The 16144-nt window shown below is 36.0% G+C and overlaps 1 protein-coding gene and 1 long non-coding RNA gene across 6 annotated transcripts in view; both read left to right on the forward strand.

Moving 5' to 3' along the window:
• Nucleotides 1-16144, forward strand: part of NEGR1 (neuronal growth regulator 1) — an 841086-nt gene that overhangs the window by 433674 nt on the left and 391268 nt on the right. The gene's annotated exons all lie outside the window — the stretch shown is intronic.
• Nucleotides 4304-14283, forward strand: LOC125913407 (uncharacterized). Its single transcript, XR_007455008.1, has 3 exons — nucleotides 4304-4991; nucleotides 8697-8774; nucleotides 13395-14283. It is a non-coding gene; the product is annotated as an uncharacterized LOC125913407 (long non-coding RNA).

Genomic DNA, 16144 nt, shown 5'->3' on the forward strand with positions numbered 1-16144 from the left:
TCTCCTAAACTCTGAATCAGAAGTGACTTAAACTATATCCTTAGCACTCAGGGAAATCTCAGCTTTGAGTGCTCTCGGATTGGCTTATTTTTTAAGTGTACTTTGCTGAGGAAATTTCCCAAGAGCAGAGTTGGGATCTTTATAGATAACTGTGGCACTCAGAGATAGTAAACTAGATTACATTCTCTGGATGCCCTATAGTTTAATTAGAGCATCTGAATGCATGACATGATGCCAAATTTTTCCCACTTCACTGCTGTCTTTTCCAGATTAACATGTAAAAAAAATCACTCTACAATAAAAAGCACAAGCATTTAGAAATAATCCCCCATCATTCTGCCCCCCAAAAAGATAAATAAATAACATATAGATACTAATTATAACAGATTCTCTTAGTGAGAATTCTGATTTCTATGGCAGAAAATGTTCCTAAATAGGGCCTTGTAGAAGAAGTTTATTTTGTACTACAATTAAATTCTCAGTAACAGTTCAAATAGTCAATCTCAACATGCCAGAGGAAATGTAACAAGGCCTCATTCCCCACTGTAGTAAATGTTCTTAACCTTGCTGTTATGGTTTTGGGATCTGAAGCAGACTTGGGTCAAATCATCCAAACTGAGGGATGAGGGATTTTGCCTGGCAATACCAGTGAAAAAAGTAGTAATATGGGAAGAAGAAGGAAGGAAGAAGTATTCATTTTTGAGAGTATGGTACAGTCTAAGAAGAAAATATTGAATGAGATGTTTGAATGTATGTGGTGTTTAAGAAAAGAGTGGGCAACTAAAAAGTAATACATGTAGAATTGTTCCTCAGGGTTGTGGGATGCAATGACATCCAAAGATGAGTGAGGCACAAAGTAGGTAGGAAGTGGCCGTTGACTAGCTTTACTCTTCGTTCACTTTTCTTGTCTCAGAAAACATGTCAGCAAACTCCTTTTAGCAGCTTCAAAACCTGAGTGGTCACCAATAATGTTTAGATAATTAGGAATGGTTTTGAAATGCCTTACTGTTGGGTCGCCTGGGTGGCTCAGTCAGTTAGGCAATCCAATTCTGTGATTTCAGCTCAGGTCGTGATCTCACAGGTCATGAGATTGAGCCCCACGTTGGGCTCCACACTGTCAGTGGTCTTGGCTTGGGATTCTCCCTCTCCCTCTGTCTCTGTCTCTCTCTATCTCTCTCAAAATAAATAAGCCAAACAAACAAAAAGAAATGCCTTATTGTTGCAAAGCCAGTGTGATTTTTCTTTATTTCTTTTCCTTTCTTTTCTTTCCTTCCCTTTCCTTTCCTTTCCTTTCCTATTTCTTTTTTTTTTTTTTTTTTGGCTTAACCATAAGTAAAACTCATTAATACAATTCTCTCCTTTATAGAACACTGAACTGTTGTAAGGATATGGAGGCCCTGATTTGCACACTGAGATGTGACTCAAATCGCACGTTTTTATGAGGAAAGGCCTAGTTCATAAAATTCTTCGTTTCTACTCCTTTCCCCGTTGAGGCGTTATGTCTTCGTTAAGGGATGGTTACATCCCTAGTTCTCATTAGTTTGATTAATGGTATACCTCTAACAGAGGCCGCCACCTGACATTTGGGAAAAAAATACATGGCAGGTAATTTTTAAAAATACAGAACCTGTCCCCTTAACCTAGTTTCATTCCCTTTGGTGAGGGTGGCAATTGGATGTGACACTTATCAATGGGAGCAGTCTGACATCCTCTCTTCCCTCCCTCCCCAGTTCAATTAAAAGAATGATAGCCTGGCTTTTTGGAGGAACTGAAGCAAATGTAGGGAGAGAGCGGTTAAATATCCCCAGCACAGTAAGTGCTGCATGTCATGTCCACAAATTTGAAACTTTACATTTCCTGTCAATTAGACATGTTAAGTTTTCTCTAGAATATTGAATTAATGGAGTGATTCTGTTCATAATAGATAATGCATCTCATGTGTCTTGCTTGTCTTTTCAATTAGAAAAACAGTGAGGTGTAAAAATAGGCCAATTTCAAATTTTTCAAATGCTGAACTAAAATTTGTATTTAAAAGTATTTGTGTTAGAGTTGGCCTTGGGTCTCACTAATAAGAGTACTTTCTTTTCTTTCAGCCTTCAGAATTAGTACTATTGTTAACTAATAAGACTACCTTCTTCTCTTTCAGCCTTCAGAATTATTACTATTGTTTCTCTAGTCCTGATGATTATTGACTTCTTCTAGTACCAATAGGATGTGACTTTAGTTTCAGAATTTATTTTATCCTGAGAGAAAGCCTTTTTAATACTAGGAACAGATAGAAGCTGCAGAACTGACCTTTGACAAACTTTTGCCTTACTAGTAAGTTTGTCTTGGTTAGTATGCACCTACTAAAATCACCCTTTTTGCTTCCATTTCAGTGCATAAGAATCAATACCCCCAATTTCTGTTCTCTAATGGTTTCATGAGAGAAGGTCTTATTTTAAATTTCTTTAAACAAATTGCAAGTTTTTTGTATTGGTCTGCTCTTTCATTTAATGCAGAATTTCTGTATCTATTTCCCTCCATGCTAGACTAGAGAACCCATGTTTCTAAGCAATAGTTCAAGCCCTTCCTTCCATGCAACAAACAGGATGTTGCTTCAGCCTGGAAACTGATGACAGCAGCTGTCCTTGGGCATGGATGTCCTCTTTAATCAAAGTGAGTTCCCTAATGTGTCCTGTAATGACATTCATTTGCCATTTGGATGTACCTGATGTGACACTTGAGGCAATGCCATGATTATGTTTCCTTAAAAATGTGAAATAATTTTACAAAATCAAAAAGGCAGAAATACTGCCTAAAGAAGTTTAGTCAAAAAGAAAAAAAATATATTATCATGCATTTGAGAAAGTACTGTAATCTTCTATCTCAGAACTGATAACAGGGTCATTTCCTATTTAACTTGGTAACAGAAGTCTGTATTTGAGAATAATAGGTCTATTGGTTAAAAAAATTAGTCTATAGACTCCATAACAGGATGTCCTGAGTTAAGATATAGGATAACAGCAGTAATTTAATGATAACATTCTTAGGCACAACTTAGAAATCCAATGTTTTACTCTCAAGTTTTAAAGATGTTTAATAATGGAGGCAATCACTCTGCACTAGGACTAATATTTAAAATGTAGAACTAAACTAATATTTTCAAGGTTTAATTTTTACATGAAATCTCAAATATTACTGTAACTAAAATGCTTGCAAGAAAGTGTCCCATGAAAAGTTGAAAGACATGTTTTAACTGTGTGCATGGGACCATCTCTCCAGTGCGTATTACTGCAGTATTTATTAGCTATCATGAAAAAACCTTTGCAAAAATCTTAGGGAAATTTCTTAATAGTTTCTTATTTTGTTAAGATCAGAGGCCCGGGGGGTTTTAAGAATCTTCAGATCATACATAATTTTTCTTCAGCCTCCTGGAAAGGCATTGAAAGGTAGATGCTATCCATGAGGAGTTTGTATCTTGTCCAAGCATGATGAATCTAAAAATTAAGCTCAATAGATAGTGTATTTTTCCTTCAAAGGAATCACCAGGGAAGACACTTTCATAACCTTCCTTTTTACTCTGTTTCGCTGTCTAACAAGCCATAACAGCCAGACTTCTAGCTCCCAAAGTGTGACAGAGCCAAACCATCAAGCAGCATAAAAAGGAAACAAAAGGATAGAATATTGTGATCAATGGCAACTTTCCATGTGATTTCTGGAACTAACAAATTCCTATTACCAATCATCTCATAGGCGGTGATAGCAAGTTGCAAAGCAAAGTGAGCCCTTTTGATTTAGACCCGAGTTGAATGCTTACTACTGTTAAATTAGCTGTGTGTGATCTCCAAAGCTGTTACTCTCGGAGCCTCGGCTTCCTCATCGAAAAATGGGGATAATAGTCCCTGCTTTGAAGGATTTTGTGAGAATTAAAAAAAAAATCATTCTGGTATGTCATAAACACACAATGATTCGTTGATATTATTTTTAGTTATTGGCTAACTGACCAAGTAAAAAGCACAGAACCAAGTGATCTGTGGGGTGGGTGTAAAGGTATATAAGACAATACTCATGCTCTTTAAGAAGGCTAAAAGCAAGAAATGGACTCCTGAAATGTTCTATGGAAAGCACTACATCCATTATCCTCACATTAGAGATTTTGAGCAACAAGTGTTGTTATTCCTGTTCTACAACTGAGGAAACTGAGGATGTGAGGGGTTACCTAACCTTCTAGCTTTGTGACCTCACAGTGGGTCACATGTGACCTATCATATGTGATAGGTCACATGTGACCTATCATACTGAGTCACATGGCAGTGCACCATCTCTAGGGGAAAGATACGTACAAACAGTCTGTAAAAGAGAGTAAATGAGGGAATTATTGTTGCTGGACACAGATAAGTGCTTCTCTACTTCAGTCTTTCAAATTTAGGATTTGGACTATGGTGTACAATGAACTATAAAACCAAATTTAATTTTTAGTCATACTCTTTAAAGAGCTAGTTCTTGAGTCCTGGAATGATAGAAAGTGTTCATACCCTTTTTCCCAAAGGGAGTCCATTTCTTTTGAAAGTAAAGGGTGTAATTTACATTCATATTTGAAGATTACATTTGTATACAAAAACTGAAGAGACATTTATATTTTATATATTCCTCTTCCCCAAGGATTTCTTGTGTAACTCCTTTTTCCTTCCATTGAGTGCACACCTGATAGCTATACGTGGTGTATTAGCCAGGGTTCTCCAGAGAAACAGAACTAATAGGATATATGTGTATTTATATGTGTTTGTGTGTATATATATTAAACATATACAGATAAGCAGATATATCTGCTTATCTATCTATCTATCTATCTAGAGATGTCTCTTAAGGAATTGACTCTTGTGATTCTAAAGGCTGAAAACTCCCAATTCTGCACGGTGGACCAGCAGACTGGAGACCCAGGGAAGAGTTTACGTTGTAGTTCAAGTCTGGAGGCCATCTGCTGTCAAAGGTCCCTTTTGCTAAGGGAGGTCAGTCTTTCTTCTATTTGGACCTTCAACTGATTGGATGGGGCTCATCCGTATTATAGAGAACAAACCTCTTTATTCAAAGTCCACCAATTTAGATCTTAATCTTGGCGTTCCTCGGTGACTTGGTTAAGTGTCCGACTCTTGATCTCAGCTCAGGTTTTTATCTCAGGGTCATGAGTTCAAACCCCACATTAATCTCATCCCAAAATATCTTCATGGAAACATCCAGAATAATTTTTACCAAATATATGAGAACCATGGCTCAGCCAAGTTGACACATAAAAGTAACCATCACAAAGGTTTTGTAGTGGCACAAACCTATCTATACCATTCCAAACGTCCCAGTGTGGTCATTCAGCCCCTGGAATTTTTTAGGCTATGATAACTGTGAGTATTGTAAACTTTAGGTAGTAAAGTGAACTCTATTTACTCTAAGTGAGTTTTACTTTAAAGTAAAAATTAAAATAAGTATAGCGGATAATTTATTTTTCACTAGAACAGTAAAGAAAGAATAATTAAAGCTGTTATTTTTCATACTGAAATAACATAAATATATTAATGTAACTAAAAAGGGACTCACTCTCTTGAATAGACCCCAATAAAATAGTGAATCTACTTATTAGGGATCTTCATGCTATTCTTTTAAATTCTGGAGATCAAATGAAGAATTGCTTTGGAACCTATAAAAAATACTGATTTTTAACATAATCTCATGACATGGTAATTCTGAACATTTTAGAGTAATTGTAGCAAAACTCTAAACATGTTTGCAGCAGTTAAACGATATTTTCACTCACTGTGCATAATCCTACAGATGTTGATGTACAATGTTTCCTAATTCACTTAAATCAGGTATGATAGAGAAACTCAAATTGAACCCACTTCTGTAGTCCTTCCATAAAGCAAGCTTTTCCAGGAATTATATTTACAGAAAAAGAGAAATCTGCTCAGGAGATAATTCATATAATCACATTTGCTAAAAATGGAAAAGCCTATTACATTCTTGTTTGGTATCTATTTTACATCATCACCTGCAGCTATGTTCTGTTGCCATTATTCTGTAGTAGTAAGACAAAATTGCCGCTAAGAACATCAAAATAGAGGACTTCCTTTGTAAAGCTGTAATTATGTAACTGGAGCTTGAACATCTCCTTCAAAGAATAACAATGTGAAGGCACTAAGACCATTGCAAAAGAAGTGCTCTGAAGAACCCTTTATGATTGTATTTTCTCCAAAAACAAACTTGAATCTTCACAGAAACACGGGTAAAGCTTCTCTTTCGAAGAAGCAATTGAATATCTTGTTTAAAATCAAATCCTCTGGAATATTTGCCCAGTTCTGAAATGGGGAAGTTCTGCTAATGAAGAAACAGCATACTTTCTAAGCTGAATCTTTTTGTGTATCTTGATTTTGTTTCTCATGATTTTGATTTCTGTTACTCCTTTAGAAAAATTTTGTTCTTTTAAAAAGTTTGTAGAAAACTGTCAGCAAATCTGGTGTTTTTTCATCCAGCAGCACTTCTTTTTCAGTCTTTTTCTCCAAGGATTTTTTGTGGGATCCCTTGCTCCTTCTATTGGATAGATGTCTGATGGCCATAAAGGTTCTGTTAAGCAAAAACATCCATAACATTTGAACTTTTATGTTGTGGTCAGCCAGCCACTGGAATTTTTTAGGTGGTGATTACTTATGAGGATTTCATACTCATTTCTATTTTTAAAACTTTGCATTTTCCCAAAGCCCATTACAGAATATCAAATCAACTTTATATTAACTATTGGAAATACCTCTTTATTGAAGCCAATTTTTAATTTTACTTCAACTTTTATTGGATCTATTTTTTAATCAAATACTGGCCTTTGCAATTGAAGATTAAATCTCATTTTATTAATTTCAGGCTATTTTTTTTAGACTTTTCGTATTGTTATATGATGTTTCATTGCTTGATATCCTCTCTCATCTGAGAATTAAATTAATGTCATTAACAACCAACCTCAGATCAGTTATGAAGATGTTTAACAGAGTAGAGTTCAAGACTACTCCGAATGAAACAAAACACTTCACACTCACTGTCAAAGATTTAAAATATGCCTTTATATTTCCCATTTAGGTCCTAAATAAGCTAGATACAACCTTTTATTATGACATAAGTAGTTCCCAATGGGATTCTCAATATCTTAACATATCAATTATTTTACCTTCATCAAAATGAAGAGCTTTTCACTTGGCAAGAATAATGATTTTCCCCTAATGATTACATATGTATATGTATATATACATGTATACACACACACACACACACGTATTTCTTTTGTATAAAAGGTTCATTCAATTATAACTAATTCTTAAAAGGGTAATAGCTTCCAAAGTATGCAAAATCATGAGTTTACTTATATGGTTCAATTTTTAAAATAATTTATGATGCATTTTACCTGTGTGATAGAACATTATAATTTTTTTTCCTCTTGGTGTCTGACTTCTGTGTTATTTGTACTCTCCCAGTTAATTTTCTTGTAAAGTGAGTATATTTCTCAAAATTATATACTTATGATTCACTTCTTAACTTGATTAACCAGCTAATTTTTTCAAAATATATATTTTAAATATATACTATTTTGGATTTAAAATATGAGACCATAGCAACTGGAAAAATGAGATAATATTTTTCATAAATACACTTCAAATAATGTGAACAAATGGGATATGGTTCAGGGATTATAAAACTTTTAGAAAAATAAATCCTGTCAGTCTTATTTAATAGTCTGTTTTGATTAATATATTTAGAACATCAAGGGGAATCAAACTCATTTTACCTTTAAAATGTACTTTCTATTGATTTATCCAGAAAAGAATTGAGGAAACTGGACTCTATACTTTAGTATTTCTCTAATTAGATGAGTGCCCAATTGTGAATGATTAACAATAACTCAATATCTATTTCATAGACTTTGCTTGACTGTTTTAAATGGATGTTAATTAAGACTGTGCCAATGTGGGGGAATTGCAGTTGTGTATTCAGGAATATTAAAAGAATATTTCATGTAGGAAACATAAAGTTATCTACCCCTTTTAAATATAGGGTAAGTAGAGTGCTGGGTTCAATCAGGGGTCCATTATTAAAAGATAGTTTGTGGAGAGTTTAAAAAAGAGGACAACAAATATGAGGAAATGTTCTGTGAAAGATAAAGAATGGTGTGTTTCAAGTTAAAAAGAAAAGGCTAGGGCCTCCTGGGTGGCATAGTCGGCTAAGGCTCCATCTCTTGATCTCTGCTCAGATCATGATCTCACAATTCATTGGTTCAAGCCCTGCATCGGGCTCTGTGCTGATGGCCTGGAGACTGCTTGGGATTTTGTTTGTCCTTCCCTTTGCTCCTCCCTGGCTTGTGTGCTCGCTCTCTCTCTCTCTTTCAAAATAAATAAGCAAAAACTTAAAAAATTAAAAAAGGAGAAAAAGCTGAAGAGAAATATCAGTGTTCAAGTATTTTTATAATAAGAGCATAAGATCTGGAATGAGAAAAACTTGTATTTGAATAATAGTTTTATTGGCTGGCTATAACTCTCCTATATGTAAAATCAGAATAGCATCTACTTTGCTAAGCTATTGTTAGGAATAAGGATGATGTAAGTAACATGCCTAGAATAGTGTCAGACGTATGTAAAAGTTCCTCTATAAATAATAGTTGGTGTTATTTCTACTATTTTTATCAGATACTCCTCATAAGCAATTCCAATGCTGTGTCACAGAGGCCGTGTGGAACTGCTAACCACAGAGTGGCTTGTTATTAGGTTAGTAGTGGTATTGTTGAAGGATGGAAAACTAGAGGAAGAGGGTGCCTGACCATAGAGGACAATGGATCAGTCAGCTCTTTATTGAACATACTAATACATGGATAAATTTGGCAGAATTCAAGTTTTGCTGAATACAATAAGGTACAACTTCAGTTTCTGTTTCTTCTCCCTCCTTACCTCCTCCTTCCTCTCCCTCCCTTCCTCTCTTCTTTCCTTTCTTTCTTAGAAATGTTGCTAAATATGGCCATCTGCCTTTTCAGGGGATTTAACCATCAGGACAATTTTGCCATATTCCTTTGCTCAGACTTGTGGTGTAAGGTACTAATGTATGGCAGAGAAGAAATCAGGCCTTGGTTAGATTTTGTTTCTTCTTTAAATACAGCAAGGGGTACTGTATACTAAACATTGCATATTAATGTATTTTAAAATATTGACAGAAATATAGGCAAAAATATAGGCTTAATAAACTTTTTCAAGTAGGAATTTTCTTCTCTTTTGTTTTTTAAACTGGATTTCTGCTATCCTAGTTTTTTTCTTAGGTAGTCTTGATATACACCAGAAGAAGTAATGTTTCATCATCTTGCATTATTTTACCAAACTGTTCCTATGAAAAGAGTAGTGACTTAAAGTAATTTTTGTTAATGTTGCATTTCACTGCTTTTGAGGAAGATTAATTTCTCCTAGTCCCTTTGTTATCTATGTAGATATATATAACTGGTATATAATTGTATAGAGTTAATCCTTTTGTATGGCTTCATAAAGTAAAAAGTTTTATAAAAAACAGAAAATAAAATTTCATGAACAATAAATCCTAATAATATAACATAGAACAGGATGAATAAAAATAAACTTTCATTGCAGGCCGAATTTTCCTTCAAAATAGCATATGTAGATTTAACATGCACAGATTTTGTCTATTTGGGTTTCACTTAAAGGTTAATAACATGTGGTACATAGAGAATAGGAGGTGAGGGTCAGTGAGAAAATAGGTGAGCCTAATCAGCTGCCCAGCATTCTTTCCTTTGTTGTCTGCTAATTATCCAAGAGGTCAGACTCATGACTTTATACTGCACTGAAATAAGTTAATTAATTAAACATAAAACACACACATATCAGTCTCACTATATACTGGTACATCATAGATAGATAGATAGATAGATAGAATCTCATTTAAACTTCTCAATAACTCAATAACTCCGTTTTAGAGATAAGAAGAAAAAGACATAAACTAACACAAAGTCACATCATTATAAATCTGCAGTCACGATTCAAACCAAAGTAGCCTAACTCTAGAGACTGTTGTTTCACCATTATGCCTCCCTTGGCTTCAACAGTGAATTGGAAGACTCAGAAACTGTAGGATTAATGAAAATTACAGGAGTCATCCCTTGTGGGTATTGGTCACCCTGTACTTCTTCAAGTGGTTAGGCTGGGGGACTGACAGAGGGGGTAAGCAAAGTGGTTTCCTTAATTAATCACCCTCTTTTGTTAGAACCATGGAATTTCACACATAAAAGGAATAAGGTGAGAGTGAAAGAAAAAGGCTAACAAGGAAGCATAGTTTGTTGGTCAATAATAACAAATGCTATTTATTAAATATTTATATATACACATTTACTCACAATACACACTTTTTTTTAATATTGTGGTAGATTGCAAAAATGGCCATAGGTCATTCCCTCTGTCCTTGCCCCTTTGCAATGTGACTTTGCTCTTCTTCCCATTAAGAGAATCTATTTTCCAATCCTTCGATCTTGGCAGCCCTTGTGACTTGTTTGGACCAATACAATATGGCAGAGGCAACATTCTGACAGTTCTGAGTTTTGGGTTTCAGGAGGACTAACGACATTGATTTGTTCTCTGTCTTGAACCTTTGCCATACCACAAGAAAAGATTGATGGAAATGCATGGCTCTGTTCCCCTCATCACCCTAACTGGCAGTTAGCCAACTACCAGGCAAAAACCAGGAGAAAGTCTCGCTGAAACCAGCCAAGCCTGGCCCAAATCAGCAGAGCTTCCCAGATGTTCCATAAACTTGTGAGCAAAAACAAATTAAAGCAGCTAAGTTTAAATGTTGTTTTAAGCAACAGTAGAGAAGTGTTACATATATGTTGTCTTCTAAACTTTTAAAACAACACTGTTTTGTAGGTATTTTTAACATGCCAAAGATAACAAAGCTCTGTTATGGTAATAGAACATAGTAATGGTGGCAGCCAATGTTTACTCTCAAGTTGACCTTGTGCCTACGTCTTGTCTTGCTCAGAAAGAAACAAGTTAAGTAATTGCCAGTTAATGAAGATCTGGATACAAATTTCTCTTCGCTTCTAATCCAAATCTTTCTTTACGTCTAATCCGAGTTTTTAACTCATGAATCAAGACAAGTTTTATGAAGTAAATTCCAGTATCCATGGAATTCGCTTCACATTCCAACACAAGCCAGTTTATGTGGTTAACATTATAAAAAGATAGGCCAAAATCCAAGATGAAGCAAAACTCATTTATTTATTCAATAAACATTTATTAACTGCCTGCCATATGCTAGGCCCTGTGCCTGGCACTATTATGCAATTAATTTAAAAAGAATCTATGATTTCAGAAACAACTCTAAGCTGAATAATTTAAGGAGAACAAGGCAAGTTATTCATAAAGAAGCAGACTAATTGGAAATGGCCTAGTTTAAATGCTATACTTATACTGCAGTGAGAGTGCTATGGATCTAAAGGGAAATACACATAAAGTTCTGAAACAATTTGTCAAAATAATTAAGCATATTAAGAATGGAAATTGGAACCAAATTTCTTCAGTGCACTCTGCAGAGAACACAGGATAAATTTGGTGCAACTGCTGTATAACACCAGGTCTAGCACAGCCATAAGCCCGAGCCAAACACTAAAAGATCGATCTAGCTTTATATATTGCCGGAGACACAATAAGTAATCACGTCGAGTACTGGCATGCTAGAGCCACCAACTCACGATGCCGTTTGCCATTGGTTTTGTATGCAGCTTTGCTTTCTTCTCCATTGCCTCCAGCTCATAAAAACACTGGTTTCTTCCAGAAAGATTCTCTCTATGGAGAATTCTAGGGTTGACCAACCATGGAGAAATAAATTTTCTTTTCTCTCACAGTGTATAATTTTCTCTTTCTAACTCCTGAGAAGGAACCATTGAGAGGAGTTAATGGTATTTGCCTTTAGAAAACAATAAGGTCTGACTCAGAATTTTACAAGATCTATTTTATTTTCCTATTACAAAGAAAAGTTCTAATACCTTTTCACTGACAGGTGCAAGGAATACTTTCCTCAGGTTACAAAAAATAGTTCCACTGTATTTGAATTAAATTTATATTACTGTGAATAAATACATAGTAAACAATAAAAATTCTATTTTCTGATGATCTCAAAGATAGTAGCCTATTTTGAAGAAAACACATAATTTCTCCTTATTGGCTGAAATAGAAAAAAATATATTCCCTCTGTATCTTGTCTCTGCATCTGTTTTTATGATGCTTTTATCTCTATGTAGCAGTGTGACCTGAGAGCCCAAGGAATGACTGGTTCTTTCCACTTTGTTTTTCAGATATATAGATACCCACTTACTTAATAACACTGTGTATTCTTAACATGTTGTTTATAGTCAAGACCACTCAGTCAAAGCTAACTATTTAAGTACAGAAGGAGACAAATTTCCAGATATGATGGGCTTCCTTGATTGAAATTCTCTGTGTAGTTATTGGAATGCATTTAGCACCTGAGTTTTAAAAGAGGCCATCCCATTTTGCCTAACTGGGCGTTGGCTTTGTAATTTATTAAAGCGGTTCTTTTTTCTACCTTGCTCACATGGTGTGCAGTGTTAAAGAGTTAGACCTAATCCCCACTGACTTGTTAACCCCCTTATCCTCAGTCCAGTTCAACAAATCTTTATTGAAAACCTACCACAAGTATTGTTATTTGATGTTTTATTATGGTTTATAGGTGACCTGAATGAAACTTCACAAGGAGAATGTGATGTCTATTTGCAGTTCCAAATTGTATAGACATCAGAGCTGACCCTCACTCTGTGGGCCTTTAATTTGGTTTGACACATGAGGTCACATCAGCTAGTGCCTTAGAGGACTTCTTTTTGTAAGGTTCATCATTTTCCCATATACTCCCGAGCAAGAAAAATCCAGGGACAACTTTCCTTTCAGCTTTGTATCTCTGATGAAGAGCTTTCAGATATATGGCACAAGTGGTATGTCACTTTGATCGCCTGGTTGTCAGTTCCCAGTGCTATGTTGACTCTGTCCCTGGTATCACCATTCTTCCAGACTATCTTTTACTCATCCCTCTCATTCAAACCTAGTATTCAGTCTGTCATTGCATCCTGTCATTCCCTCCTTTGAACTGTGTTTCAGTGCCTGCCCTCCTCTCCTTTCCTATTACCACCACACTAATCTAGACTTGTCATTATTGCAAGGGTGCTCGGTTGATTTTCTCATTCTAGTCTCTACTATCTCTCATTCATCGTGGGCATTTACAACAGTCCAATGTTCCTAAAGTCCTCCTTTCTCTCTGTTGCTTGCTGTTTAATAACCTAGATTTATTCCCTCTTACCTTTTTTTAAAAACACATTCTAGGGCGCCTAGGTGGCTCAGTCGGTTAAGCGGCCGACTTCGGCTCAGGTCATGATCTCGAGGTCCGTGAGTTCGAGCCCAGCGTCGGACTCTGTGCTGCTGGCTCAAAACCTGGAGCCTGTTTCGGAATCTGTGTCTCCCTCTCTCTGACCCTCCCCCGTTCATGCTCTGTCTCTCTCTGTCTCAAAAATAAAGAAACGTTAAAAACAAAAAATAAATAAATAAATAAATAAATACACATTCTAACGGACATGTCTTACTCCCTTCAAACTAGGGCTCGGATTTGTCCCAGCATGCCTCATGGACACCACATTTATAAACAGCATGCTTACCCCTGCCCCATAGTTTTTCTTATGTTTTTCTCCCAACCCAAAATTTCCTTGGTAAACCCTCTCTCACAATGTCCTCGGAGACCAACACAAGTTCCATTTCTCCCAGCTTCTCTCCTAGCCATGTCAGTGTGTCCTCACATTCCCTGTTTCCATAGTACCCATTAATACCCTGTTGCAGTACCTATCACGATGTGCTGTCATTGTCTACTCACAGGATTATGTCTCACACTCAATAATGAGCTACGCGATGACAGAAAACACACTTTATTGTAACCCTGTGTGCCCAGAAGTGTTTGATTCATATAGGTTCTCAGTGAAATTTTCTCAAAGTGCTTAATTTCTCCCTTCTCTACATATTTACCTCCAGACCAGAATAGAAGTTTAGCAATATGCCAGGTATCTAAAGATGAGGACTATAGTAACTAACATTCACAGACCCAAGATAAAGGAGTTTACATGAACTCAATCTTTTATTGGTGAGTGTTTTCCTCCTAAAAGCCTTTTAGGGGTAGAAACCATATCTTATGAGCCCTTTGATCCTTTGGCAGTGTCTAGTACAGTGCTGGTACCTGAGAACCTGGTGATTTGAATGTTTAAGCTTCTAGAACACACGATTCCCAGTGTCTATCACAGCAACAACTTGCTGAGCTAAACTGTTTTAAATGACAGAATACTTAGCTTCTGCTTTATATATATATATGTATATATATATGCACATATATATGTGTGTGTGTATATGTATATATATATATGTGTATATGAAGGTGTGTGTTTGTGTAGTTGTGTGTGTGTGCACACACCTATCAAATATGTGTATATACACACAGACACACACACATTTGGAAATGCTTTCTAATAGGTTAAATGTCTTCAGAACTCCTAGATCCAGATGATGCTAACAGTACACAGATTTTTCCTGCAGCCATGGTGTGATCTTCTTAAAGGCAGAAAATTTGGCTTATAGAATTATGTTTTCCCATAGCATGTGGTATTCTGCACACAGTAAGTACTAAGTGAATATTTGCTAAGTGAATGACTGAACTAAAACAACTAAGAGCTAAACTTAGTGACTCAAGAGGGATATATCAATATGGAATAAAGTAGAAAACTATCCTAATTGAATGATATTTCAAACCTTCCCATATAAACATTTCTTATCCCCCTTTGTGTTTTCTTGAACACAGCTACTCTCATTACTTTACACATTGTCTGTGGCTGTTTTAGTGCTATAAACAGATGAATGAAATGGTTGCAACAGACAGTTTATGGCCCTCAAAGCCAAAAATATTTACTATCAGGCCCTTTACAGAAATAGTTTTTCTACTCTTGATCTTAGAGCAATGTCTGGCACTCAATATATATTCAATAATGTTATTTGAATAATTGAAATAATAAATAAATGAGTCAGAAATAAAACTCAGGGACTCCTGGGTGGATCAGTTGGTTAAGCATCCAACTCTTGCTTTCAGCTCAGGTCATGATCTCACGGTTTGTGAGTTTGAGCCCCACATCAGGCTCCACGCTCTCTCTCTCAAAATAAATAAATAAGCTTTAGAAGAAACAAAGAGGGGCTCCTGGAAGGCTCAGTGGGTTAAGTGTCCAACTTCAACTCAGGTCATGATCTCACAGTGCATGGGTTAGAGCCCCATTTTGGGCTCTGTGCTAACAGCTCAGAGCCTGGAGCCTGCTTTGGATTCTGTGTCTCCCTCTCTCTGTGCCCCTTCCCCATTCATGCTCTGTCTCTGTCTCTCAAACAATAAATAAAAGTTAAAAAAATTTTTAAAAAAAGAAAGAAAACTCAGGTAACACTTCACCATGCCTGCAGGGGCCCTTTGTGTGTCTTGAAATGTTTGCAGACTCTGAAGTAGATGTTCAATCATATTCCTTATCTACATGAGGCCCACAATCCTTTGGAAGTGAATTTGAGTTTACCTTAAAATTAGGGTTGATTTGTATAAACCTTTTTTGATAGGCTGATGTCTTTCAGAAATATTAGGCTAGAGGAAAAAATACATGAGGTTCCTGAAAGAAAATCACTATTGAGTAAAGAAATCTGGTAACATTAGGTAGGCTACACATAGAACTACTTGGGAAGAGCAGTTCTTCTCGGTAATTACAGGCCATGTCATTCCCCTAGTCCTACCAACTTGGAAAGCACTGTGCTGAAGTATCAAGAATAGAACTAGACATTTCACAGTGGACCCAAAATTGGACTGTGAGGTTCCTCTTCTTGGGGAAAAAAAAAACAAATGGAACAGAGGTTTTTCCCTGCTGACAAGAGAGGGAGGACATCTCTGTATTTTAGTCAGTTCAGGCTACTCTAACTGACATAGGCTGGGTGGCTTGTAAACAACAAAAATTTATTTCTCGCATTTCTGGAAGCTGGAAGTGTCAGATCAGGATGTCAACATGGCTGGATTC

The sequence above is a fragment of the Panthera uncia genome (genome assembly GCF_023721935.1).
Source record: "Panthera uncia isolate 11264 chromosome C1 unlocalized genomic scaffold, Puncia_PCG_1.0 HiC_scaffold_4, whole genome shotgun sequence".
Classification (NCBI taxonomy): domain Eukaryota; kingdom Metazoa; phylum Chordata; class Mammalia; order Carnivora; family Felidae; genus Panthera; species Panthera uncia.